The sequence below is a fragment of the Balaenoptera physalus genome (assembly GCF_965194825.1).
Source record: "Balaenoptera physalus genome assembly, chromosome: 8".
In the NCBI taxonomy this organism is placed as follows: Eukaryota; Metazoa; Chordata; class Mammalia; order Artiodactyla; family Balaenopteridae; genus Balaenoptera; species Balaenoptera physalus.
Genome location: NC_138887.1, coordinates 124388575 through 124414746, shown reverse-complemented (window position 1 = coordinate 124414746; position 26172 = coordinate 124388575). Strand labels below are relative to the sequence as shown.

The 26172-nt window shown below is 49.9% G+C and overlaps 1 protein-coding gene across 2 annotated transcripts in view; it reads left to right on the top strand.

Moving 5' to 3' along the window:
* The window catches only part of PTPRN2 (protein tyrosine phosphatase receptor type N2), a 707285-nt gene that overhangs the window by 42003 nt on the left and 639110 nt on the right, over positions 1-26172 (top strand). The window lies entirely within an intron of this gene.

Genomic DNA, 26172 nt, shown 5'->3' with positions numbered 1-26172 from the left:
TGTTTGTATAAGAGTGATAGGAAGTGCACTCCTGCACAATTGTATTCCTTTACTCTCTACCCGAGGGTGGGGCGGCAGGTGGTGGAACTGAGGCTGGTGTTTGAACGTTGGTTTCATGGGATACACTTTTTTCTTAAGTTATTTCTCCGAAGGTGGTATTTTAATGGCTCATTGCTTTTATTTTTTTCCCGAACTCTCTGAAGGCTGTGCACCTCTTGGCCAGGACAGTTTATTTTTATCTGCTGCTTTCCAGGAGGCTGTTTGTAAAGTGTAGCTTCCACTCCCCCAGAGTGTCTTTGTGGCGAGCCTTTGCCCACTGCTCCCCTGGGGCCTCTGTGAGTGTGGGGATGGGGGTGGGAGGCTGGGCCTGGGCCCTATGGGCGCCGTGGGGTGGGGCCGGGGGTGGGGTGACAGGTGGGCGGGGGCGTCCCTGGGCCCGCGGTTTGACCTTGGCTCACAGACCTGCATCAGGACTTTTTCCTGCCCCCGCGATCGTTCTCGGAGTGGCTGCCGCCCGCGGGGCGTCTCTGGTTTGGAGCAGAGTCTCGTCTTTTTTTTTTTAACATCTTTATTGGAGTATAATTGCTTTACAATGGTGTGTTAGTTTCTGCTGTATAACAAAGTGAATCAGCTATATGTATGCATATATCCCCATATCCCCTCCCTCTTGCGTCTCCCTCCCTCCCGTCCTCCCTATCCCACCCCTCTAGGTGGTCACAAAGTACCGACTTGATCTCTCTGTGCTATGCGGCTGCTTCCCTAGCTAGCTATTTTACATTTGGTAGTGTATACATATCAGTGCCACTCTCTCACTTCATCCCAGCTTCCCCTTCCCCCTCCCCGTGTCCTCAAGTCCATTCTCTATGTCTGCGTCTTTATTACTGTCCTGCACCTGGGTTCTTCACAACTCTTTTTTTTTTTTTAGATTCCATATATAAGTGTTAGCATACGGTATTTGTTTTTCTCTTTCTGACTTAACTTCACTCTGTATGACAGTCTCTAGGTCCATCCACCTCACTACAAACAACTCAATTTCGTTTCTTTTTATGGCTGAGTAATATTCCATTGTATATATGTGCCTCATCTTCTTTATCCATTCATCTATCGATGGATACTTAGGTTGCTTCCATGTCCTGGCTATTGTAAATCGAGCTGCAATGAACATTGTGGTACATGACTCTTTTTGAATTATGGTTTTCTCAGGGTATATGCCCAGTAGTGGGATTGCTGGGTCGTATGGTAGTTCTATTTTTAGTTTTTTAAGGAACCTCCATACTGTTCTCCATAGTGGCTGTATCAGTTTACATTCCCACCAACAGTGCAAGAGGGTTCCCTTTTCTCTGCACCCTCTCCAGCATTTATTGTTTGTAGATTTTTTGATGATGGCCATTCTGATTGGTGTGAGGTGATACTTCATTGTAGTGTTGATTTGCATTTCTCTAATGATTAGTGATGTTGAGCATCCTTTCATGTGTTTGTTGGCAATCTGTATATCTTCTTTGGAGAAATGTCTATTCAGGTCTTCTGCCCATTTTTGGATTGGGTTGTTTGTTTTTTTGATATTGAGCTGCATGAGCTGCTTGTATGTTTTGGAGATTAATCCTTTGTCAGTTGCTTCGTTTGCAAATATTTTCTCCCATTCTGAGGGTTGTCTTTTCGTCTTGTTTATGGTTTCCTTTGCTGTGCAAAAGCTTTTAAGTTTCATTAGGTCCCATTTGTTTATTTTTGTTTTTATTTCCATTTCTCTAGGAGGTGGGTCAAAAAGGATCTTGCTGTGATTTATGTCATAGAGTGTTCTGCCTATGTTTTCCTCTAAGAGTTTTTTAGTGTCTGGCCTTCCATTTAGATGTTTAATCCATTTTGAGTTTATTTTTGTGTATGGTGTTAGGGAGTGTTCTAATTTCATTCTTTTACATGTAGCTGTTCAGTTTTCCCAGCACTACTTATTGAAGAGGCTGTCTTTCTCCATTGTATACTCTTGCCTCCTTTATCAAAGATAAAGTGACCATATGTTTGTGGGTTTATCTCTGGGCTTTCTGTCCTGTTCCATTGATCTATATTTCTGTTTTTGTACCAGTAACATACTGTCTTGATGACTGTAGCTTTGTAGTATAGTCTGAAGTCAGGGAGCCTGATTCCTCCAGCTCCATTTTTCTTTCTCAACATTGCTTTGGCTATTCAGGGTCTTTTGTGTTTCCATACAAATTGTGAAATTTTTTGTTCTGGTTTTGTGAAAAATGCCTTTGGTAGTTTGATAGGGATTGCATTGAATCTGTAGATTGCTTTGGGTAGTATAGTCATTTTAAAAATGTTGATTCTTCCAATCCAAGAATATGGTATATTTCTCCATCTGTTTGTATCGTCTTTAATTTCTTTAATCAGTGTCTTGTAGTTTTCTGCATACAGGTCTTTTGTCTCCTTAGGTAGGTTTATTCCTAGATATTTTATTCTTTTTGTTGCAATGGTAAATGGGAGTGTTTCCTTAATTTCTCTTTCAAATTTTTCATCATTAGTGTATAGGAATGCAAGAGATTTCTGTGCATTAATTTTGTATCCTGCAACTTTACCAAATTCATTGATTAGCGCTAGTAGTTTTCTGGTAGCATCTTTAGGATTCTCTATGTATAGTATCATGCCATCTGCAAACAGTGACAGTTTTACTTCTTCTTTTCCAATTTGGATTCCTTTTATTTCTTTTTCTTCTCTGCTGTGGCTAAAACTTCCAAAACTGTGTTGAATAATAGCAGTGAGAGTGGGCAACCTTGTCTTGTCCCTGATCTTAGAGGAAATGGTTTCAGTTTTTCACCATTGAGAAGGATGTTTGCTGTGGGTTTGTCATATATGGCCTTTATTATGTTGAGGTAGGTTCCCTCTATGCGTACTTTCTGGAGAGTTTTTATCATAAATGGGTGTTGAATTTTGTCAAAAGCTTTTTTTGCATCTATTGAGATGATCATATGGTTTTTATCCTTCAGTTTGTTAATATGGTGTATCACATTGATTGATTTCCATATACTGAAGAATCCTTGCATTCCTGGGATAAACCCCACTTGATCATGGTGCATGATCCTTTTAATAGTGCTGTTGGATTCTGTTTGCTAGTATTTTGTTGAGGATTTTTGCATCTATGTCCATCAGTGATATTGGCCTGTAGTTTTCTTTTTTTGTGACATCTTTGTCTGGTTTTGGTATCAGGGTGATGGTGGCCTTGTAGAATGAGTTTGGGAGTGTTCCTCCCTCTGCTGTATTTTGGAAGAGTTTGAGAAGGATAGGTGTTAGCTTTTCTCTAAATGTTTGATAGAATTCGCCTGTGAAGCTATCTGGTCCTGGACTTTTGTTTGCTGGAAGATTTTCAATCACAGTTTCAATTTCAGTGTTTGTGATTAGTCTGTTTATATTTTCTATTTCTTCCTGGTTCAGTCTCAGAAGGTTGTGCTTTTCTAAGAATTTGTCCATTTCTTCCATTTTTTTTTCATTTCTTCCATTTTTGTCCATTATTGTCCATTTTATTGGCATATAGTTGCTTGTAGTAGTCTCTCATGATCCTTTGTATTTCTGCAGTGTCAGTTGTTACTTCTTTTTCATTTCTTATTCTGTTGATTTGAGTCTTCTCCCTTTTTTTCTTGATGAGTCTGGCTAATGGTTTATCAATTTTGTTTATCTTCTCAAAGAACCAGCTTTTAGTTTTATTGATCTTTGCGACTGTTTCCTTCATTTCTTTTTCATTTATTTCTGATCTGATCTTTAGATTTCTTTCCTTCTGCTAACTTTGGGGTTTCTTTGTTCTTCTTTCTCTAATTGCTTTAGGTGTAAGGTTAGGTTGTTTATTTGAGATTTTTCTTGTTTCTTGAGGTAGGATTGTATTGCTATAAACTTCCCTCTTAGAACTGCTTTTACTGCATCCCATAGGTTTTGGGTCGTTGTGTTTTCATTGTCATTTGTTTCTAGGTATTTTTTGATTTCTTCTTTGATTTCTTCAGTGATCTCTTGGTTACTTAGTAGTGTATTGTTTAGCTTCCATGTGTTTGTATTTTTTACAGTTTTTTTTCCTGTAATTGATATCTAGTCTTATAGTGTTGTGGTCGGAAAAGATACTTGATATGATTTCAATTTTCTTAAGTTTACCGAGGCTTGATTTGTGACCTAAGATGTAATCTGTCCTGGAGGATGTTCCATGAGCATTTGAGAAGGAAGTGTATTCTGTAGTTTTTGGATGGAATGTCCTATAAATATCAATTAAGTCCATCTTGTTTAATGTATCATTTAGAACTTGTGTTTTCTTATATTTTTTCATTTTTGGATGATCCGTCCATTGGTGAAAGTGGGCTGTTAAAGTCCCCTACTATTATTGTGTTACTGTCGATTCCCCCTTTTATGGCTGTTAGCATTTGCCTTATGTATTGAGGTGCTCCTATGTTGGGCGCATAAGTACTTACAATTGTTATAGCTTCTTCTTGTATTGATCCCTTGATCATTATGTAGTGTCCTTCTTTGTCTCTTGTAATAGTCTTTATTTTAAAGTCTGTTTTGTCTGATATGAGAATTGCTACTCCAGCTTTCTTTTGATTTCCATTTGCATGGAATATCTTTTTCCATCCCCTCACTTTCAGTCTGTATGTGTCCCTAGGTCTGAAGTGGGTCTCTTGTAGACAGCATATATATGGGTCTTGTTTTTGTATCCATTCAGCCAGTCTGTGTCTTTTGGTTGGAGCATTTAATCCATTTACATTTTTTAAAATAAATTTATTTATTTTATTTATTTTTGGCTGCGTTGGGTCTTCATTGCTGTGTGCGGGCTTTTTCTAGTTGCGACGAGCAGGGTCTACTCTTTGTTGCAGTGCATGGGCTTCTCATTGAGGTTGCTTCTCTTGTTGCGGAGCAGGGGCTCTAGGCTCGCAGGCTTCAGTGGTTGTGGCTTGCAGGCTCAGTAGTTGTGGTGCATGGGCTTAGTTGCTCCTCAGTGTGTGGAATCTTCCTGGTCCAGGGCTCAAACCCGTGTCCCCTGCATTGGCAGGTGGATTCTTAACCACTGCGCCACAAGGGAAGTTCTAGTCCATTTACATTTAAGGTAATTACTGATATGTATGTTCCTATTACCATTTCCTAAATTGTTTTGGGTTTGTTTTTGTCGGTGTTTTACTTCTCTTGTGTTTCCTGCCTAGAGAAGTTCCTTTAGCATTTGTTGTAAAGCTGATTTGGTGGTGCTGAATTCTCTTAACTTTTGCTTGTCTGTAAAGGTTTTAATTTCTCTGCTGAATCTGGATGAGGTCCTTGCTGGGTAGAGTAATCTTGGTTGTAGATTTTTCCCTTTCATCACTTTAAATATGTCCTGCCACTCCCTTCTGGCTTGCAGAGTTTCTCCTGAAAGATCAGCTGTTAACCTTAATGGGGATTCCCTTGTATGTTATTTGTTGTTTTTCCCTTGCTGCTTTTAATATTTTTTCTTTGTTTTTGATTTTTGATAGTTTGATTAATATGTGTCTTGGCGTGTTTCTCTTGGATTTATCCTGGATGGGACTCTCTGCACTTCTTGGACTTGACTATTTCTTTTCCTATATTAGGGAAGTTTTCAACTATAATCTCTTCAAACATTTTCTCAGACCCTTTCTTTTTCTCTTCTTCTTCTGGGATCCGTATAATTCGAATGTTGGTGCATTTAGTGTTGTCCCAGAGGACTCTATGACTGTCCTCAATTCTTTTCATTCTTTTTTTCTTTATTCTGCTCTGCAGTAGTTATTCCCCCTGTTATCTTCCAGGCCACTTATCCGTTCTTCTGCCTCAGTTATTCTGCTATTGATTCCTTCTAGAGAATTTTTAATTTCATTTATTGTGTTGTTCATCATTGTTTGTCTGCTCTTTACTTCTTCTGGGTCCTTGTTAAACGTTTCTTATATTTTCTCTATTCTCTTTCCAAGATTTTGGATCATCTTTATTATCATTACTCTGAATTCTTTTTCAGGTAGACTGCATATTTCCAATTCATTTATTTGCTCTGGTGGGGTTTTACCTTGCTCTTTCATCTGCTGCATATTTCTCTGTCTTCTCATTTTGCTTAATTTACTGTGTTTGGGGTCTCGTTTTCGCAGGCTGCAGGTTCGTAATCCCCATTGTTTTTGGTATCTGCCCCCAGTGGATGAGGTTGGTTCAGTGGCTTGTGTAGGCTTCCTGGTGGAGGGAACGGTGCCTGTGTTCTGGTTGGTGCAGTTGGATCTTGTCTTTCTGGTGGGCAGGGCTGTGTCTGGTGGTGTGACTTGGGGTGTCTGTGAACTTAGTATGACTTTAGGCAGCCTCTCTGCAAACGGGTGGGTTTGTGTTCCTGTCTTGCTAGTTGTTTGGCCTGGGGCATCCAGCGCTGGAGTCTGCTGGCCGTTGGGTGGAGGTCTCTGGGAGAGCTCTTAGCGTTGAGTCTTAGTGTTGAGATGGAGATCGCTGGGAGAGCTCTCGCTGATTGATATCACGTGGGGCCAGGAGGTGTCTGGTGGTCCAATGTCCTGGACTCCCCTCTCCCACCTCAGAGGCTCAGGCCTGACACCAGGCTGGAGCACCAACACCCTGTCAGCCACATGGCTCAGAAGAAAAGGGAGGAAAAAAAGGAAAAAAAAATTTAAAAATAATATTAAAAAAATAAAAAAAATGAAAGAGGAGAGCAACCAAACCAGTAAACAAACCCACCAATGATAACAAGTGCTAAAAACTATACTAAGATAAACATAAAAACCAAAGAAAGCACGTTGGGAGGTCAAGTGTGCTCCCGGCACTTTACATGGAGTCTGAAGATCATGAGGTCCGTGGAGCCCAACGAGATGGTGCAGGCGACCAGTCAGAACTGCAGGAAAACCGCTGCGGGTGCATGGCCCATCCTCGAGAGGACTCTGTGCAGTGGAGGATGCAACCTGCCTGGCCTTCACCCACGGGGTTCAAATAAGAGGATACCCGGTGCCTCCATGGCCTTCGAAAGCATAGTCTCCGCGTTAACTGGCAGCTCAAAGGACTGCCATGGGGCCACTGGGGAGACAAGAGGAGAGGACCCTGGCCGGAGCCGCAGGCCGGCCCCTCCCCCGCACCTGGGTGAACTTCTGAGGCCAGACTGTTACCCCACCCCCGGCATTTCTCCTCTTCACTGCTCTTCTCCATCTTGTCTTCCATGTTTGTGGGGGAGGGGAAATGACTCAGTAGAAATAAACACAATCGAAAAAGAACCCATAAAAATCAGAAGTCAGTCGCAGACAGCAAACCCCAAGTGTACAGTTGCTCCCAAAGTCCACCTCCTCATTTTGGGATGATTCTTTGTCTATTCAGGTATTCCACAGATGCAGGCACATCAAGTTGACTGTGGAGCTTTAATCTGCTGCTTCTGAGGCTGCTGGGAGAAATTTCCTTTCTCTTCTTTGTTCGCGCAGCTCCCGGGGTTCAGCTTTGGATTTGGACCCGCCTCTGTGTGTAGGTCGCCTGAGGGCGTCTGTTCTTTGCTCAGACAGGACGGGGTTAAAGGAGCAGCTGATTAGGGGGCTGTGGCTCACTCAGGCGGGGGGAGGGAGGGGTACGGATGCGGGGCGAGCCTGCGGCGGCCGAGGCCGGTGTGACGTTGCAGCAGCCTGAGGCGCGCCGTGCGTTCTCCCGGGGAAGTTGTCCCTGGATCATGGGACCCTGGCGATGGCGGGCTGCACAGGCTCCCGGGAGGGGCGGTGTGGACAGTGACCTGGGCTCACACACAGGCTTCTTGGTGGCGGCAGCAGCAGCCTTAGCGTCTCATGCCCATCTCTGGGGTCCGCGCTGATGGCCGCGGTTCGCGCCCGTCTCTGGAGCTCGTTTAGGCGGCGCTCTGAATCCCCTCTCCTTGCGTGCCGCGAAACAAAGAGGTAAGACAAAGTCTCTTGCCTGTTCGGCAGCTCCAGACCTTTTCCCGGACTCCCTCCCGGCTCGCCGTGGCACACTAGCCCCTTCAGGCTGTGTTCACGCCGCCAACCCCAGTCCTCTCCCTGCGATCCGATCGCAGCCCGAGCCTCAGCTCCCAGCCCCCGCCCGCCCCGGCGGGGGAGCAGACAAGCATCTCGGGCTGGTGAGTGCTGCTCGGCACCGATCCTCCGTGCGGGAGTCTCTCCGCTTTGCCCTCCGCACCCCTGTGGCTGCGCTCTCCTCCGTGGCTCTGAAGCTCCCCCCTCCGCCCACCGCAGTCCCCGCCCGCGAAGGGGCTCCTAGTGTGTGGAAACCTTTCCTCCTTCAGAGTTCCCTCCCACTGGTGCAGGTGCTGTCCCTATTCTTTGTCTCTGTTTTTACCTTTTTCTTTTGCCCTACCCAGGTACGTGGGGAGTTTCTTGCCTTTTGGGAGGTCTGACGTCTTCTGCCACCGTTCAGTAGGTGTTCTGTAGGAGCTGTTCCACATGTAGATGTATTTCTGATGTATCTGTGGGGAGGAAGGCGATCTCCGCGTCTCACTCCTCTGCCATCTTGAAGGTCCTCCCACAGTCTTGTTTTTGATGTGTCTTTTAGTTTGTTGTCGGCCTTTTGGTGGCAACTAGAGTTCATGTGAATTCCATCGATGGACTTCCATCTGGCGGCAACGCCGACTTTTCTTTGAGGAAAAACGAGAGAGAAATGAGCTCTGTCTGCAACTCTGAAGTTCCTTATTGGTTTTTCCTTTATTTTTTCCTCTTTAAATTAAAACAACTGGAACACAGAACAACTGCAAGTTCTTTGACTTCTGGGTTCTGCTTGTGTCACTCAAGGAAATAGTGGTGCTTAAGCCACAGAGACTCGATTGTAAATATCTTGTGTGTGCACATAAAGTTGGTTGTTCCTTTGTGCATTTCCCCTCCCCCAAAACATGCCCTCACACGCACGTGCACACATGCATTTATGTTTCGAGGTGACTTGCCCACTCCATCACCCGCTACCACCGTAACACCCACACTGTTCTGAGTGAACAGAGGCTGCGTCAAGAACTGTAGGGGCTACACCACCCTCAGGAAGGGTGAAGAAATGGGGGTTTTGGTGGTAAAATACACCTCAGGAGTGTGATGTTCTTTTTCCTTTGCTACCAACTCTTCACGGTGGGTAATTCCAACCCTGGCTCTGCTTTTCCATACATTTGCTTAAACCTGCACACACACCCTGCCCACACACATACACTCACACTCACCACACGTGCACACACACACGCATGCCCTGTGGCTGTGTCCCCGTCTTTCTCTTCCGACTCTCGCTGTCAGCCCAGGAGAGCTCTCCTGCCCTCTCCTTGCGCCCCTTTCTCTTACCCGCCTCCTCATTTACACTGTGAGCTGCACAGCGTTCCTCACAGCCAGTAAATGTGAGAACAGCGCCATCGAGTCCGCCCATTTCAAGGAAAAGGAGTAAGACGGCGAGAGGTGAAGTAGAAGATGGAGTGAGCCATGTGCCAAGCGTCGGGGACTTGAGTTCGCCCGGAAGGCTCTGCAGAACCCCCGAATCACCGCCCTGGTCCTCAGCCTGTTCTCACTGAACTGTCTTCCTCAGGTTCTTGAATCAGCACCCAGTATGAATAAACATTTATTGGGGGTTCCATTCAATTGTTTTTGCTTAATTATTGTTGCAAAGAGCTGGTTTTCCGTTACTTTAACATTACTTTTTATTGCAAATATGTAGTATTTAAAGTGTATTTTGGATTAAACAGGTTTCGTGGGCTGGCCAGGCCACCAAATCACTAGTTCTGAGCTCCGAATATCTGACTTAACTCTACTTCTTTGTTGGGGACAGTCTGTCCTAAGAGTGAATGTCAGTATCTCTCTGTGTTCTCTGTTTGCGTCTTGGCTGCAGCAGCAACCCTGAGGGGCGTGCTTGCATGTGTGTGCGCGTGTGTGTGAAGGGGGTGGGGAATGACAGGAGCTCATTCCATGTTTCTGCTCAGTTCCTTACCTGCCCCCTTGGCCCCCTTTTGCCAAATGGTCGGGACTCCCTTGGAGACCCCGCGTGGTGTAAGAGTGAGGGAGAGTCTCCAGGGGTGAGAGGCCCCCTCCCACGTTTGCAGCTCCGCATGTTCGTCGGAGCCGCTTGCTGTGCAGCTCCCCACTGCTCCCTCCTCCCGTTTGATTCTCCTTCATCCAGAACACACAGAATCCCTGACACAGAGAACGCAGGTTGTTCCAGAGGACTGTAGCCCCTTCAGGAGAAGAGAGTTTGCAGTCGCATCCCGGGCGGCCCTGTGAACACCGGCGTCCATCCCAGCGCCCTCTCTCGGTCACCTGTCTGTGGGTTACCTGTGGTGGGGGTCCATGTTCCCGCTGGGCTCCTCCTGGGCATTCCCACTTCGTTCCTGCTGGCCTGGTGGGCAGATCAACGTGTGGGCAGGGCTGGTTTCTCTGAGGCCTCTCTCCTTGGTGCGCAGTTGGATGTCTTCTCCCCGTGTCCTCACGTGGTCACCCCGTGTGTGTCTGTGTCCTGATCTCCTTTTTTTATAAGGACGCCCGTCGTATGGGATCAGGGCCCATTCATGACTCACGGTTTTAACTTAATCACCTCTTTACAGACCCGCATCTCCAAATGCAGCCACATCCTGAGGTCCTGGGGTCAGGACTTCAACGTACAAATTTTGGGGGACACAGCTCAGCCTGTCGCATCCATACATAGGAAACGAGGTCAGGAATGCAGGAGGACGGAGTCAGTTTTCCGAGCCCTGGTGAGGCCCCCCCAGAAGTGGGGAAGCAGGAGACAGAGGAAGGGCAAGGCCACGGCCAGGTGGGTTCAGAGGCCTGTCAGCAGCGGCAGGAGGGGAGCCACTTTCTCCCCCCGCGGCGGCCCTCTCCCCGCGGCGGCCTTTTCCCCCCGCGGCGGCCCTCTCCCCGTGCTGACCCGCCCGCTGCCCTGGTGCTCGTGTGGCTGCTTTCACGCTTCCTGATCAGCGGCAGTGTTTTTAACGTTCCCTGAAAGTTATCTGGACAAGAAACAGTACTGCGGGTATAAATAAAGAGGCACAGGTGGATGGTTTCCTTTACTTCGGGTGCTTTTGCTCTCACTGTCTCCTCAGGGGCTTTTGTGGTGAGAGCAGGCAGGCCCGGCTGGGTCACCAAACCAGACACACGCCGCATGACGTAGGCGGGTAGGTGCTTGTCGCTCTGGGAGGGGTCAGCCACGTGGTCACATTTGTGACGTCGTTTTCTGTCCCTATTTTCTTTTTAAAAAATATTGTATCAACTTTGAAAGGTAAAGTTTCAGAGGGAAGTATCTTTTGACCTTGAAATTCCACAGAAACTGTTCCTGTTTTCTTTTTAATGAAACAGATTAGGGCAGATCTATCCTCTAATATTTTCTTTTCATAAATATTCTCCAAATCTTTCATTAGCTTTAGGTGAGGAAGAAGCAAACTCAAGCAGACAGCTGACAGCTGCTTGCACGTTGGTGGGTGCTGTGTTCAGGTGTCGGCGGTGTGTTTGCGTGTCGATGGGTTCTATGTTTGCAAAGTGCGTTTGGTTCTTACCTGTGTTTCCTTTGACCACCGGCTGGGCACAGGGGAGGAGGGGTGGCTGTCACACACATGTGAGTTCTTGCCGATGAAATGATGACTCTTCCGTCAGTGGGAGCCATCATCTTGTCCTGGGGTGCGGCGGTATGCTATGTCCCTCGGGGACGCCCACAGCTGGACACAGCTGAGACTGTCTCCTCTGGGGCCACGTGGGCTTAATTACTTCACCAGCGCTAAGCGTCACTCTGCCAGGCCACTCTCGTGGGGCTCGCAACCCCGAAGGTCCCCCTGATTGGCTCCCACCCGTTATCCCCACCAGCTGTGTGTCCTCTGTGTGAGCCCTCCCCATTTACTGGGTTGTGTTCAAGAGAGCTCAGCCCAGAAGCCCCGACATTCCTGGGGTGGGGTAAGGAAACCCTCGGGGACAGAAGGAAAGGTTAGGGCCTGTCGAGTAGCCCTTCTTGGAATCAGTCTTAGACGGAGCTTCAGGAAGGTAATGTGGTCACAGCTTCTCTGTTCAGTATCTGCGTTGTTCAATTCAAGGTTTGTTGACACGGGGTTCTGGGCATTTTAAAGATGAGCCAGACCTTTTGGTTTTCTTGGGGTGATGGGCGGAGCGAGTGAGCAGTCAAAACCACTTTCAAACTGTGAAGAAATCAGGATCGTTTCCTCAACTTCTTTTATCCAATGACTTTTTGTAAATCCAGTAACTGATAACCTGTAGAATATTTCATACTACAAAGGCAGTAACATTTAAAAACACAGATTCACAAAAAAGGAGAAAATAAAATGGCAGCATATTCCCACTGCCCAACGTAGAAGACCACTGTAAATTTCAGTGCTGCTTTTTACACCCTTCGTATTTATAGCTAGCTTTTTAGAACTTAATTTAGCATAAGTCTATTATTATGTTAAGAAATATTAACTTATAGAATGTTTGATGGTTTCGTATATTCCATTGTGTGGCCATACTATATATAAGTGTATGTGTGTGTGTGTGTGTGTGTGTGTGTATATATATATATGTGTATATATATATATATATATACATATATATATATTTTAATTTATTTAAAAACAACTTTTTAAAAGAACAGCTTAAGATTTACAAAAAGACTGTGATGATAGTACAGAGAATTCCCATATACCCCACACCCAGTTTCTCCTTATTACCATCTTACATTAGTACATATATTTGTTATAATTAATGAACTGATATTGACATATTACTATTAGTTAAATTCCACACTTTATTCAAATTTCTTTAGTTTTTCTCAGCGTCCTTTTTCTGCTCCAGGAGCCCATCCAGGTACCATGTTACATTAGTCATCATGTCTCCTTAGGCTCCTCTTGGCCATGACGTTTCCTCAGACGCCCCTTGTTTTTGGTGACCTTGACCTTGAGGAGTGCTGGTCAGATATGTTGTAGAGTGTCCCTCAGTTTGGCTTTGTTGATATTTTTCTCATGATTACACTGGGGTTATGAATTTCTGGGAGGAAGACCACAGAGGTGAATGCTGTTCTCGTTACATTGTGTCAAGGGCACACACTATCAAGATGACTTATCCCTGTTGACGTTGACCTTGACCTCCTGGCTGAGGTGTGTTTGCCAGGGGCGTCCGTGTGAAGTAGCTCTTTCCCCCCTTCCACACTGTGCTCTCTGGAAGGAAGTCGCTCTGCACAGCCCACGTCTAAGGAGTGGGACTTGTGCTCCCCTCCTCGAAGTGGGAAATCTACACAGATTGTTTGGAATTTTCCTGCACAGGAGATTTGTCTCTTTTCCTCGTTTATTTATTCGCTAATTTCTTTTATAGTTTGGATAATAATCCACTACTACTTTATTTTTTTTGCTCAGATTTTTCCAGCTTTGGTCATTAGGAGCTATTTCAGTTGGCTCTCTTTGAATACTTCCATTTATTGGCTGCTTTTTGAGCACTTCCTTACTTTCTGGCACTACATGATGCTCTAGGCTCATCTGGTGTATTTCCTGCCCGAATCTTAGCATTAGCCATTTCTCTAAGGAATCTTAGTGCCTTTTATTTGTGAGTGGGATTAGAAGCCAGGATCTGAGCACTGGGTGTGCTCATTGCTACTGTGGTGTCATTGCTTGTGGGCGTCTTAGCTAACAGAGCAAGGAGTCACATGTGTGTGCACTGATCATACTTATAAATATTTCTCTCTGTGACCATCTGTATCTGTATCAGGCTAAACAGCAGCTCTTACTGGTGTCTCCAGCCCTAGTTCATCGCCACGGGGGTCCTTCTGTCTCCTGCCTTTGCTTCTGTAGTCTCCAGCTCCAACGGTGAGAGATCTGGCCCCCACCAACTGCCATCTATTTACTTAACTGTTGGATTTCAGTGTCAGAACTGCTAGTCTGTGCTCCTGGTGAAACTTTATCAACCAAAATACAGGGCTTATGTACAGTGTCTTTTGCCAGTAGTTTTATAGGCTCTCCTCATTTCCAAAGTTACTTAGGTCAGCGTCTTTCCCCCAGCTCCTGAGAGGTGGTGATTTCTCACATTTGTAACATAGTTAGATTCTTTTGTCATAGTCTTCATTCCATCACAGGGTCCTCCTGCCTCACTGTTAATTTTTGGTTAAATTTGCATACATTTAGGTTCATCTTTGTGCTGTAAGTTCAGTGGGCTTCGACAGGAGTGTAGAGTCATGTGTCCACAATTACGGAGAAGTTTCACTGCTCGAAAAATGCTCTGCGCTTCGCCCAGTCAGCCCTCTCTCCCTGGACCCCTGGAAACCACTGATCTTTTTCCTGTTTCTATAGTTTTGCCTTTTCCAGAATTTTCAGACTGGCTTCTTTCACTTAAGGATGACTTCTTTTTAAATACTGCGATAACAACCTGTTCTACCCAGGGGCCCAGTGAACAGGCTCCCACCCACACGCTTGAGCTGATCCCCTGGGACCACAGAGACGTGATGCTTGGGAAACGTGTGGGGACTCTGCGTGTTATCTGTGGGGCAAGGCTGTGCGGCGAGACTTGCCTGTAGAAGTTTTCTTTTTCTTCAGCAAGGCCGTGGATGTCTGTTGAGGTGTGTTCAGGGGACAAGGGCAGCACCCTGTTTGTATGGTCTTTCATGTGGCTACAAGACGTGCACGGTTTAGAAGAGTTGGAGGAACAAGTCATTCTGTGATTTGTGGGTTCTCTTACCTTCTGAATTCTACGTAAATTGATGTAACCTCCACGTTCATATCTCAACGCGTAGCCTTTGTCCAGTCACTTAAGTGGAATCACGAAACCATGCCGCTCTCTGTGGGCCCCGGGACAGGATGAGGCTGGCGCTGCTAGTCCTGGAAATGGACCTTGAGGTGCTATTGCCGGTCCTGACACATCAGCTCGCTCAGCCGCCTCCTTGTTTTTTGAGGTGAGGGGGAAATGAAGAGAAGACGTGTGAGAGGGTAGGGAGGGAGGGGGTTCTGCAGTGATCTGCACCTAAGAAGAGGGTGTAGAGTCACAGACGTCAGAAGAAAAAGTAACCTGGCGTTTTCTGCTGTCCCCAAGTCCTAGGCAACTGTTTTCAACCTTTCGACTTGAGAAAAACAAATTGAAAATCGTGCATCACTGGCACTTGTTATGCTGGTGAGATTCTCTGCAAACTACATCCGGTCTCACAGGTGCGAGAGAGTAAGGCTTGTTGTGGGAGGGGTCATAAGAGAACAGAGCGCCTTGGGTCTCGTGGCTGCTGCTGCCCTGTGCACAGAAACCAGGACCCAGCACTTTCTCATTAGTTAATTGTCTCTGAAAAGAGTCCAGTCTCCTTCTAGCACAGTGTTCTTTGTACCCTTTCTGGTGGCTCTTCGCATTCCCATCTGATCTGCTCACGACTGTCTTTCTCCTGCTGTTCCTTCTCTTCCTCATTTTTCTGAGAATGGGGTTGCTTCTTCTACACGGAAGTGTTTTTCGTCAAATGGGAGAATTTCTGACGTCTCTGAACTGCTTTACTGTTACAATAGGAAAGAAAGAGCCTGGGCTAGAATAGAAGGGGAGTTACAGTGGATGCGAAGAAGGGTAGAATTTTCTTTTTGTAATGAAATTTTGGAAAACATAAAATAGCCTTATTCTGAACGTGTGAGAATGAGAAGGGGGGTAGTTTGAGGGTGTGAGGTTCTCACGGGGTGAGAGTTTGAGAAATCACTCATTTATTACTGAATAAATGCAGCAGAGCTTTTAGTTCCTCTCTACCGAGCACCTGCTCTGGGTTGAGTAAGCGAAGCAAACGTTCGTCAGCACACCGGGGACATCCGGGTTAGTCTGTGTCATGGGGGCTGCGGGGGACCCCAGAGGGGGAAGCTAAGATACAGAGTCATCACATTGAAAGCATCCAGTGTTCCCTCTGAGAACCAGGCCCAGAGGAACGTTCCCTAGCATGCACGGGACAGGGCACATTTTCTGGCATGCCCTCGACACTTGGGGACGGAGGCCCTGAAACGTTACTGGTGGGCCATCATCACCGACGTGAGGCATGCAGGTGCACTTCCCGTGGTGGCTTCTGGGGACGGGCCTCTGTATTTCACTTGTGTCTGTGGCCCATAAGGGACCTTGAATGGATGCTTGGTGAGTGGAATTGCAATTTAAGATGCCCCTAGTTGCTCACAGCTAGGCACGGAGAAGGGGGTGAGCACGTCACCCATCACTTCTCCTGAGCAAACCTGTAGGCAGCTCTGCTGGCGTGTCACCGTCAGTTCTCGCCATGTGTGGCCACCCAGGGCCTCAGGCCAGCCTGCCAGCACCAGACAAAGACGGGGCTCATCACGTTTTCCTCGCGGCACTCTGCCCGTGAGCTCAGCCACGCCTGCTGGCTGGCAGTTTGCCTTTTCCTATAGTGTGTTGTCAGCAGAACCCATAATATAGATGTACATGAGGCCGTGGGGACTGGAAAGAAGGAAAAGAAATCTTGAGAGCTGATTTCCCCATGCATGCAGTTGTGGTCCTGCTTTTTGAAACAGCACTCAACTTTGGTTCTGTGTCACCTTGACCTTTTAACTCTGCTTGATAGAAGGGGGAATGGGTTGGGTGTTGGGCCCTTGAACTGAATCACAGAGGTGACTCCGTGAGGTTCATGCACCTCCTACTGGGCGGGGGGCAGGATGGCACGTTGACCTCAGTCCTGCTTCCTTCTCTGGAGGAAGAGTCCCGGGCCTGCCCCGCAGGGTCAAACAGCTGTGGCAAATGCGGAAAGAAGGCTCGTAGGGGCATTTGCTGCAAGCTTTTACCAACGACGTTGGTGGTTAGCCAGCCCTGGACGTGGCCCCAGGTCCAGTGCAGGACTCAGTTGGCCCTGCCTGCCCAAGACTTAGATATAGATGGGAAGGATGGACCGGTTTATTAAATGTGCACAGGACGCAGAGGGGAGGGCTGGAGAGAAGCTGGAATTGCACAGGTAGAGTCCAGAAGATTTAGGCTGAGGCTACGACGTGTGAATCCCCACGAGGATGAGGACAGAGTCCCGTTCTGGGGTCGAGAGGTCAGTGGTGGGAATGGTCCAGGACGGTCCAGGCTGGGTGGCTCAGCAGTGAATGTGGGAAAAAACCAGCTTGTGTTCTGAGGTGAACTTGGAGTCCGTGGTGTCCTGGGACCCCGGAAAGGCCCACGTGTGCTTGGGCAGTGCAGTGCAGTGCAGGTTTGGGGGCGAGTGGCTGCCCCTGTGTGGATTGTGCTGGGGCCGCGAGGCCACCTGACGTAGGCGAGGCCGGCCTCGCGCTGCCTGCCGGCTCTGAGTGTGCAGCGAGGAGGGACGCCCCGAGGAGTGTGCTGGGCCGGGCTGCTGCGGAGTCCCGTGGGCGCGGCTGCATCCCTCGTGGTGTGTTCTGGAGGGGTCCTGTCTTGGTTCCCGCCTGTGTTTTCAAGCCCAGTTTCTAACCTCCTTTTGGTCCCATGAGCAATCTGCTTTCCTTCTAAGGGACCGGGGCCAGCTCAGTTTTCTGTAAATAACTGAGGCTTTTCAGGCGCATGGTGTCTGTCACAAGTATTGAGCTCAGCTGTTGTAGGAGAGAAGCAGCCATAGATGAGGCGTAAGCAGGGGGGTGGGCTGTGTGCCAATCGCACTTCACCTGCACAAGCGTGTGGCCGTGCTTTGCGTGCCCCGGGTACCCTGAAGCTCCTGGGGCTCCTCTCTCTGACCCCCGGGTGGCTTGATGGGCTCCAGCTCTGGTGAGGGGAGGGGAGAGGCGGAACCAGGGAGAGGAGTGTCCACCGCTGCAGGTGGCCTGTCGCTCCTGGTCTCTGTTCACTCCTGAACTGTGTGCCTCGCTGGAGACAGGGATAGACGAGAGCAGGGAAGGTAGACTGAAACCGTGTCAGCTCACAGTTTTCAAGTGTAGTGGCCCCAGCCCTTTCTGAGTAAAGCTTGTTAACGTACCGTGGCCTGTGTCCTACGGGACGTCATTGCCAACTGGACGCTGCTCGTTCATATCACTGTGACACAGTTTTCAGTCATTTTTCTTCCCTGTTCCGCTGGTAATCTGGACCTACCGTGGACAGCAGGATGCAGGAGAACAAGGATGCAGAAATACAACAAGTTAACGAGGAGGAAGAAAACAGTTACTGCTCAGATTCACCCAGACACGCTTCCTAGCCCTTCAGCCCCATCCTCGGTCGTGTGTCTGCGTGTCCCCAGTACTTCAGGTGTCAGTGTTAAAAGGATGTGCAGTGACAGTTGTCTCATTTGGGTTTTCATGTTTGGCATGAAGACTACACTTACCACCATGCTTCTTTTGTGGACAAGTGCTCACAAATAGCAAACGTTCTTTCTTATCTCATCATTTAAAAACAAAACCAGAAAATTATCTGAAAAAGACGTGAGATGTTTCTGAGCTCGTGGTGTGAGAATTGTAAACATCAAGCCATAGGGGCAGTTCTTGCCTTTTAATCCTGATTAAAATATAAATATACACCTATCTTAAAATGAAACCTAAGATACTCATAAACGTTAGTTGATGTATGAATTTTTTCTTTCATAGCTAATACAAAATAATTTGAATAAGGCATGTCACTTGATGTTTGGAAAAATACAGAATTTGGATCCAAAAAATGAATCATAAAAGGTTTGTTAAATTTACTTTATAATACAATCTTTAATAATATGCTGATTCAAAATTTATTGATTTATTTTTTGGGGGGGATGCTGCTATTTATTTATTTATCTGGCTGCGTTGGGTCTTCGTTGCTGCATGCAGGTTTTCTCTAGTTGCGGTGAGCAGGGGCTACTCTTCGTTGTGGTTCGCAGGCTTCTTATTGCTATGGCTTCTCTTGTTGCGGAGCACGGGCTCTAGGCGCGTGGGCTTAGTAGTTGTGGCTTGTGGGCTGTAGAGCACAGGCTCAGTTGTTGTGGCATGTGGGCTCTAGAGCGCAGTCTCAGTAGTTGTGGCGTGTGGGCTCAGTAGTTGTGGCTTGTGGGCTCTAGAGCACAGGCTCGGTTGTCGTGGCATGTGGGCTCAGTAGTTGTGGCTCGTGGGCTCTAGAGTGCAGGCTCAGTAGTCGTGGCGTGTGGGCTCAGTAGTTGTGGCTCACGGGCTCTAGAGCACAGGCTCAGTAGTCGTGGCGTGTGGGCTCAGTAGTTGTGGCACACGGGCCGTAGAGCACAGGCTCAGTAGTTGTAGCGTGTGGGCTCAGTAGTTGTGACTCGCAGGCTCTAGAGCACAGGCTCAGTAGTTGTGGCGTGCAGGCTCAGTAGTTGTGGCACGTGGGCTCAGTAGTTGTGGCGCACGGGCTTAGTTGCTCCGCGGCATGTGGGATCTTCCCGGACCAGGGATCGAACCCATGTCCCTTGCATTGGCAGGCGGATTCTTAAGCACTGAGCCACCGGGGAAGTTCTAAAAATTTTAAATTAAAATTATTTCTACATGTTGTGCCCTTGCTTCTCGTTGGAAATGCAGAAATTTGGGATCCACTCCGGCCTCACGAATCAACATGGCATTTTATCAGGACCCCGGTTGATTCATGGGCAGTAAAGTTTGAGAACTGTGTGTTCTATCATGTGATGATGGCAAAATAAGATCGATTTCCTAAGGAGGGTCCTGAGATTTTATGTGACTATCCAGGGCCCCATGCATCAGGAATGGCTGAGAAACTGAACTAATCTTTCCCTGTTTCACCTGAGACCCGAGGCAGCCCAGCACTGCGACAGTCCCCAAGCCATGCATCCAGCACATCCGCGGAAGGCTGGGTCTGCAGTGCACGTGCACCACACCCGCAGCCCTACTTCTGTCTGGTCTCCGTCAGTTGTTCTCACTTCCACGCGGTTCTTTCACGGGGAGCTGCTGTGTTTGGCCTGGCTCATGACTGAGCCAGTCGGGGGGTCTCTGGGGTTCCATTTCTTTCTCCTAATGCAGTGGGTGTTTGCACCCTCAGTATTTGACATTCAAGGCTCCTTGTTAAATATTTTTTTCAAAGCTTTTCTTTAACTTTGTATCTATGGAAACAAGATTAGAAATGCTTTCTAAATCCAAAAGAATAATTCAACAAATACCCTTTTTGGGGAAAATATTATTGCAGTTCAGAAAACCTGTCTGAGAACAAAAAGCAAAGAGACAGTTAAAATGCCACTCAGAATACACCTAGTCCAGCTGGAGTGGGAATGCATGGGGCTGATGTTACTGAACCAGGTGCACTTTGCCCGCCGCGCAGCAAGCCGCCCAGGTGTGCAGCAGAGAGAGGTTCGCGTGGCCCTGGGGTGGGAGGTGTGGCCCTGGCAGAGCCCACACCTAACGACCTGGGAAGATGAAGGTGGACGTGCAGGACGTGAGGACGAGGGCTGCCACCCGCTGGCCGCGGGCTGGCTGCAGGGCTTTGTTCCTGTCTCCGCCCCTGCACCGTCCCCTTTGTGGACAGAGACCTGCTGGTGGGCGGCTGCACACAGCAGAGGGGTTGCCCGCCCCCCTCTCTCCAAGGGGAGGACGGGCCTGTGACAGGAGCTGCTTCTCCTTCTGAGGCGTCCTGGGGGGCGGGCAGCCCCGCTCCTCCCTCTCCCCCTTTTGCTCCCCACTCTCTTTGAAATCTCCATCAGGGCTTCGATCTGAGATCTTGTTGCCCTTGTCTCAGGAGGTAAGCGCCAGTTTCGGATTGTGCAGCCCCTGGGCTGGTGCCCTTTAATCTCTTGCTTGCTTTTCAGAGTCTTGTTCCAAGAGAAGTGGGTTTTTAATGTGGAAGTGGTTTTCTGTTCCTGCCTGGACACCCTGCCCTGAAGCATTTTTGCCTTTGATCTGATGGAAGCATCCAGGCACAGCTCAGTGGGCGCAGGGGGCCTCGCTGTTTGTGTGGCCTGTGCCTGGGGCGCGGTGACGTTGAGAGCGGTGCCGGGGGCAGGGAACCCCCGCCTTCACCTCGGAGAAGTCCGTGCGGAGCTGGCCCCTCCGCTTCCCCTTCAGAATATCAGAGGTGAAGACGGCTTTAAAGAGAACCTCTGTTCACTCTTAACGCCTTCGTTGCTAATGTAGTTCCTAGAAAAGGGTATAATGTGATCCCCAGAATTCAGGGTTGCAAGCCCTTCGTGCTTTCCGTGAGGGAGACGATGAGAAGCTGATATGGGGCGGCCGCTGCCGGTGGATGCCGCGGTCACGTGCCCCGGGTCCAGGGGCTCGCGGCCCCGCTGCGCTTCCTGAGGCTCAGCAGAGCCAGGCAGACACGGCGCCGCTGCCGGGGGTGGGGGCAGCGGGCTCGGAACCGTGTCGGCAGCAGCGCTCGCTGGGCCTGGGTGTCTGCTGGGGTCTCGAAGAGGTCAGGGGCAGGCAGGGTTTCTGTCACGCGACTTTGCCTTAGATGTTTAAGTTGTGACGCCCGCCGTGTTCCCTGTGCCAGAGCTGGTACGGCTGTGGCGTAAAACACGCTCGCAGACGCCGTGGCCACGAGAGGTTGAGTGTCTATCTTGAGAGGCTGCCTTCTGTGCTCGCACGACTCTGTCCGCCCCGTGTGTGTGGCGATGGGGGCAGCACGGGGGCTTCGCCGGGTACCAGCCTCAACGTGGGCCCCGTGGAGGACCGCTCAGGGGCGAGGGTGAGGGAGTGCGTGCAGGCACCCGCGTGCGGGCCTTGAGGAAGATACGCACAAGCCTGGGGAAGAAGCAGGTGACGGCCTGGGCCCCGCGGTCCAGGTGACAACTGTCTGTGGTATTGCCCAGCACCAGCTGACGGCCTGATGCCTGCTGTCAGATGCCAGCTCCATTCAGCCGGGCTTGACAGGCGTCTGTGAAATGGGCTTGATGCCGGACTCAGAGCTGCCTGTGCATCCCTGCGGCTGTCAGGGAGGGAGCCGGGCTGGGCCTTCCACCCCCGCCTTGGCAGGGCTTCTCTGCTCTTTTAGGAGGTGGCCCCCCCTCCGCCCCGGCTGGAGAACCCGGCAGTCGTGGTGGGAGAGGGGACCTGTCGCCACCCGGTCCACCAGCCGCCCCTGCCCTGGACCTCTGCCCCGTCAGGAGAGGCCCCTCCTGCTGCCTAGTGGGCCGGCCAGGCGCTCGAGAGACGTCGGGCCCGGGGGTGGACGGTCACGGGATGAGGGTGGTACACACTTTACCAGAGGCCTTGTCCCTGTCACCTGTGTGCTGACACCACTTTTCCCAGTAAAGGGAACGACTGAACCGGGCGAGCCACATGCTGAGTGTGGACGCCCGCGTTTGCGAGCTGGAGGCCTTGAGAGCCCCCGTCCAGCTCCCTTTAGGAGCAGAGGAGCGGCCCCTCCCACGTGAGCTCGCCTGATCCACCACCACACGCCGGCCCCGCTCCCGGGAGGGCCTGGCGGGGGACGAGCAGGGGGGTCCACCTGCGCATGCTGGCGTTAAGAGGAGCCGGGGGCGTCTGTGCCCAGCTCCAGCTCTGAGGGCTTCCCGGGGACCACAGAGCTGTCCTGGCGCTCGCCGCGGGGAGGTGGCCCTCAGGACCCACACCCGCAGGGGCCCCCTGGCCTGCAGGCACTGCGCTGGGAGGGCCTGCACTGCTCCCACTCGGGTCCGGTGTCTCACAGCTTGGTTCAGGCACGAATCTTCGTGTTCCAAGGCCACACACACGCAGCTTCTAGGTTGCTGCTACTTAGACAGGTAGAGCCCAGAAGCAGCTCCCGGAAGAAGAGAAATGGTCCAAATGAGTGGAGAACAAGCTAAGTATATGACAAGTCAGTACCAAAAGCAAAGCCTAAAAAACAAACCAGCCCCAAATCGAGGTCTGCCCATCTGCCGGGCTTTCCTGGGGTGCCACCAGGTGGGGCGCTGCTCCTGGGCTGGTTTCCCCTTGTTTCCTTTGGTTTCTTCAGCTTCTGCTTTGAGACTTGCCTCAGGCCGGTGCCTCTGGGCCGGGGCTCCTGGTGCTCAGCTCACGGGACGGGGTCTGCCACGACTTCGCGCGTCTGCAGGGGCTGAAGCCCTGCGTCCCGCCCGCTCTGAGTGGCCTCCCGTCCCTTCCTGCCGGGCTGGGGGCTGCTGCCGGGGCTGGGGCAGCGTGTCGGGGCCGGGAGCAGAGCCGAGGCAGGGGTGTCGCCGTAGGGGAGGCGCATGCGGCTGCAGGGGCTCCCCGAGGGTGTCAGTGGCCCTCTCGCCTTCCCTCCAGACAGCAGGTGACTGAATAACACACAGGCTGTCCTCTCCTTCCCCCAGATCTGCTCTGCATGCACGGGAGAGAAGGGCTGCCGGTGAAGGGGGAGGAGTGGAGTGAAGGCTGAGGTCTGGACGTGCCACTCCGTCAGGTGCAAGTCCAGTGGCCTCACCCCTGCCTCCCTCTGCTCAGGTGACCTTGGTGAGCACACACCCTCTTAACCGGAACAGCGTGGAATAGTGGGGAAGAGCATCTTTGGGGCAGGGGCAAACCTGGCTTTTGGCTGTGGACATATTATTCACCTTTTTGGGTCCTGGTTTTCCTCATCTATAAAATGGGAATCGGTGCATTGCAGCGTTATCGTAGGCCTTGACACAATGTATGGAAGGCACAGGTCACAGTGTTCAACTGACAAGCTCAGGAGCACAAGTGTACAAGGTAGCGGGAAGGTCGCTACATTGTATTGTTTACTTGGGACAAGTGACAAAGTAATGGAAAATCCACTTATGAGAAGACATTTTGTGGAAAATTGCCACTGGGAAAAGGATGACGTACTTGTCATTAACACATGCCAGGTAGTCCTGTGCCGGCTGGATTTCGCTGTAGTTTTACTTGGCTGTGATACTAAACCATTCTTGGCTTAGCAGCATTATCAGCTCTCAGTTCTAACAAAACTGGGTGAGAATACTCTTGGTTTCTGAGAATCTTCCTCTTACCTTGTAGAAGATCCAGAACCACTGCTCTTGTTCCTGTGGTCCATCTGAGAGGGGAGCTATTTTATTTCTGGTGAGAGGATTCACTTTACATTCAGCTTTTTCTTACATTATTCAGTCACAAAACCTCTGTATTATGTTAGTGCATGTTTATGTCTGTCTCAGAACTTTTGCAGAAGCCCTGAGGGAGGGGAGGGAGTTCTTTTGATTCTGGTTTGTCAGGCGAGAAGACCAGCCCCAGGTGGGTGAACGGCTCCACTGTGGCTGGTTGGAATGGAGGTGATGGAGTTGGCGGGGCTGGGGCCTCTGGCCCCTGCAGCAGAGTCCCACCTGCGGGGACCCCCAGGAGTGGAAGGGACAGGTTGGGGGCAGGTGAGGGTGAGTCTCCAATCGACAGCGCGGTGGGGTCCAGCTCACATGGACTCTTTCGACCACAAAATACAAAACCCTTCCTGCATGCCTCTTGGGAGTGGTGGGGTATGAGAGGCAGAGCCAGCCTGGGTCCTCTCAGAAGAGCTGGATCCATTTTAATTGTGAATAGGATAAGAAAAAAGAGGCACCAAGATGGTGACACTGTCCCTCTCAGTATTCAGAGAACGTAAAGAGGAAGGAGATTTTGAACTAAAAAAGCTCAGGGGTGTGTGTGTATGTGTGTGCGCGTGCGCTCCTTGTCTTTATGGGCAGTGTGGACCACACCCTTAAGTGAGGAGTTCCAGTCTGAGCACTGGGCCCCAGGAGATGCAGGGTAGATGGCCGGCTGTGGCTTTCTTCATGGATTTAACTCTTGCCTTCAGAGCGACATCTGGACCCGAGAGCATCCATGCACTTGACCTGAGGCAGCAGCGTGAGCGGGGACCGCCCAGGGTGAGGGGGCAGTGCCGACCTGGGGACGAGACTCTGTCCAAACCAAGCGCTGTCAGGCAAACGTCTCTTTCTTTCTCTCTCGATGGTTTATGGCTGATATTGAAAATGAAATATGGTCTTTCTTAATTTTAGTGCAAATAACAACACGAGTAAATCAGCAGTCAGATTAGCATGTTGCCTGGCTGGGGGAGATGCGCGCAGCGTTTGCAGCTCTGGCCGTAAATAACTTGACATGCTGCCAGTGGCGGTCTCTCTGGCGCATTTTCTCCGGCTCCCTGGGGTAGACCAAGCCAGGTGGACACCGATGGCACACTGTTGTTCCCAGGTCGGGATTCGAGTGCCTCGTGATGCACATCCCATTCAGATCGCATCTGACCGTCAGCCGTGATGAGAGCAGGACGGGAAGCGAATGAAGCCTTTTCCTGATGCCTTTTCTAGCAGTGTCACCTGCCGCTTCCACGTGACAAGCACGGAGTTCTTACTGTGGGCGCGTCTCCGGCCCGAGCCATGCGGCCGCCCTTGCCACTCTGTCCTGCCTTCCTCCGAGGTCTTCTGCGATCGTCCCGGGCAGTAATGGAGAGCAGCCACCCCTGAGGGCCTGGGCTGTGGCAGAGGCGGCCCAAGCCCCCAGCTTCTCGCGAGACCCTTGGCAGTTGCTTCTGGTCACCCAGCCGAGCGGGTCTCCCTCTGGGTGGATGGGCAGAGCCTTAGAGGTCGGCTAACCTGGCCCTGATTGCAGTGCTCAGGATGCTGAGACCAGAGGAGCCAGGGGACCTCCTCGAGGTCACTGCTTTGGGGGGAGCCAGACTGGACTCAGTCTCCCTAAGTCTCCCTGTGCCAGGCTGTCTTGGGGGGGACATTCATGCAGCTTCCCTCTTAGGGTGTTTTCCTCCTATCCCGCGCTCGGCCTGGCTCTGGAGGGAGGGAGGAGTGGGGCAGGAGGCAGCAGCTGCGAGAAGAGGGGAACTGGACCCTGGGGTCAGTTCACGGTAAAGGAGGTGGTAAAGGTGTGCGTTGAAACTAGACTAAAAAAGAAATGCGGTCTCTCATGAGGCTGTGAGGTTTCAGGAGGATGGAACCTCTGCTTAGAGCTGAGGCCCAGGGCAGTGTCCAGCTTGCTGCGGGTCTGCACCCTGGGCCTGCCTCTTAGGGCTTCTCCTCTGGATCGAGGGGACTGTAAGGTCCGGCTCTTAAGGTTGTCACAAGGGCAGGGTGAGACTCCTTATTCTCATGAATTTGGGCGGTTCCATCCTCTGTGAGACTCTCTTCCTTGGTTCTGGGACCATATTTTGCATCCTCTGCGGATCCGGGTTCTGGGCCTTCCTCAGTCCTTATCTGTTTAAAGGAATGAGTGCTTCAGCTGTAGGACCTTAGAGCAGTTCCCTGATTGGAAACTTCACAGTGACCCTGGGGGTGAACCCCTTGTAATTAATGACTTTCTCTCTTTGTCACCCTCTTTCACTCATCTGTTTACTCTTGAGCACCTGCAGTTCGCCAGACACACGGGTAGCCATTCACGCAATGGTAGAGGGTAAAAACATGAATTTATGTGGTTCCTCACCTTGAGAATCTCATGTTCAGAGAAGTTATGCCCTTAAGTTGACATCACAATACAATGTGGAGAGTCCT